Consider the following 2,797-nt stretch of genomic DNA (forward strand, 5'->3'; position numbering starts at 1 on the left):
TCCGCCTCTTGTGAGTTGACTGCACAGCACTGGGTGACAAGGGTCAAAGTGTTCCATCTGATTCTAAAGATCTAGGCTCAGAACCTCTTGGGACAACCTTTAAAACAACCAGGCCGGGCTGGAGGGATGGCTCAGCGGTTAGAGCACTGACTGCTCTTCCAGAGGTCCTGAGTTCAATTCCCAGCAACCACATGGTGGCTCACAACCATCTGTAATGGGATCTGATGCCCTCTTCTGGTGTGTCTGAAGACAGCAACAGTGTACTCATACATATAAAATAAATAAATAAATCTTGAAAAAAAAAGGGGGGGTTGGGGATTTAGCTCAGTGGTAGAGTGCTTGCCTAGGAAGCGCAAGGCCCTGGGTTCGGTCCCCAGCTCCGGGAAAAAAAAAAAACAACCAGGCAAGGGCTAGGTGGGAGTACAGACTGACAGGCTATGGTGGGCAGAGATCCTGGGCCCCGGATGGTTACCTAAAGGGGCTGGAGGTGGCCTGAATGGAGGACGAAGACAGAAGAATCTTTGAAGAGGTCTGAGAGCTATGGCACTTCTGAGTCTCAGACATGGAGAAGATCTTGGAAAACCAACTGGGAGGATGCCGGAGGTCAGTGTATGCCTTTAATTCCGGCACTCAGGAGGCAGAGAAATTGAGTTCCAGGACAGCCGGGGATACACAGAGAAACCTTGTCTCAAACCAACAAACAAACAAACAAACAAACAAACAAACACCTACATTCAGTATGAAACTTCTTTACTTCCCTCTCTTCAGGCCCGGCAACTCTCGGTCCACATTCTGTGCCTGTGTGTTTGCCTTTCCTCGATATTACATGTAAAAGGAATCAGGACACCTACAATCTCTGTGTTTGACTTCTCTCAGGATCATCTCTTCAAGGTACATTTATGTGGTAGCAGGTACCAGTCTATCCTTCCTTTTTTTTTTCTTTTTTTTTTTTTTCGGAGCTGAAGACCGAACCCAGAGCCTTGGGCTTGCTAGGCAAGCGCTCTACCACTGAGCTAAATCCCCAACCTCCTATCCTTCCTTTTTATGGCTGAATAATATTCCATGGTTTAGCTGTACCACAATTTGTTTATCCTTTCATGTATTGGTGGCCATTTTGACCAGTGAATAGTGCTCTAACAAGTATTCCTGTGCATGGATTGGCTTGAGACTGGTCTTCCGTTCTTTAGGGAATATACCTAAGTAGTGGACTTGGATTATATAGTAATTCTGTGTGTTTAATTTAAAATAAGTCTTGTGTATATGTGTGTGCATGTTCACGTGTGCATCAGTGTGAAGGTCAGAGCACAACCTCCGGGGTTGGTCCTCACCTTCCGCCTTGTTTAAAGACATCTCTCTTCACTGCAGTGTACTCCTGGCTAGCTGGCCCTTCAGTTGGCCCTTCAGTTGCAAGGATTTCTCTTGACTCTGCCTCCCATCACCTGGCAAGAGCACTGAAACATAGGTTACTGAACTCGCTTTTTACATGGGCTCTGAGGATTCGAACCCAGGTCCTTGTACTTACATTGCAAACTCTCTACCAGCTGAGCCATCTACACAGCCCACCCACAACAGCAGTTCCCTTGTCTTTTATGTTTTAGGAATAATGATCCATTGAAAGAAGGCAACAATGGGGCAGTTGCCATTACCATAGCCCTGCCTGAATCTATTTAGTCATTCTGAGATCCCAGGAAGATTTTCATGGGTATAAGAACAAAAAGAGGCAGAGGAGGAGGGTGAGTTGGTGAATCAGGCTGAGGTTCACTCTAGATGCCGGTGTGCAGCTCAGCAATTATGTTCATCAATAAAATTGCTATTTCCCTAATGAAGGAATCCTTTTTTAAAGCGCATATTAACTGTTCAGAGTAATGGATCTCATTATGACATCATATACCATGATCATATTCATATTAAAAGTTTAAAGGTTCTAAAGGCTTTGTATGCAAAGGGCACAGAAGCTCTTACGTGCTTGTTTTCCAAGTTGAACAGCTTTCATCATTTCCCTAAGATCTAAGCAGGCTCTCGGCCTGCTGTCTGTCTGGCCCTGTGGTCTCCGCTCCTACAAAGAGGGGGGTGGGGAGGGGCTGGCTGCCCACTTCCCCCTTGCCCTTCCCACACAGTCACTTGTAACTTATTGTTACTGACTTTGAATGGAAGCTTTCAGCTGCTCCATTCTTTCTCTGCTAGCTGAGGGCCTGTCAATGGGATGGGAATTACAACCCTGGCTGCTCTTATCTGTATGTCGTCTGGCTGGCTGGTGCGGTACTGCCTGCCTGTCCCAGGAATTAATCCCTAAGTGTGGGTAGCAAATGATGAAGCCCTGGTGCATAAATAAGGAGGCAGGCCGTGCTCCACCACCAAACCCGGTGAGCTACAATCCTGTCCCTGTGCTGTCTGCTCAAGGCCCCTAAGCTCTGGGTCATTCATCTGCAGGAGACAGCCCAGCTTCACTCATTCATTCTTCAGGGAACGCCCAGGGATCTGGGCGCCTGTGTTAGTCTGCAGTCGTTTGTTCTTGGTGTTATCTTGCCACCGCTGTTGTTCACCATTTATTTATCTTTTTATTCTTTCACAATTTCATCAATATGAAATATGGTTTGGTTCTATTCCCCGAATCAACCTCTGTTAAATGTTTTTATACTTCGTGCATGCGTGTGTGTGTGTGTGTGTGTGTGTGTGTGTGTGTGTGTGTGTGTGTGTGAAATGACACACATGTGGAGGTGAGAAGACAAGTTTCAGGCGTTGTTCTCTTTGTACCTCACAGGTCCTAGAAATCCAACTCAGGTTTCAAGGCTTGGCG

This window comes from Rattus norvegicus, chromosome 10 (assembly GCF_021556685.1).
Source record: "Rattus norvegicus strain SHRSP/BbbUtx chromosome 10, alternate assembly SHRSP_T2T, whole genome shotgun sequence".
NCBI classification, from domain to species: Eukaryota; Metazoa; Chordata; class Mammalia; order Rodentia; family Muridae; genus Rattus; species Rattus norvegicus.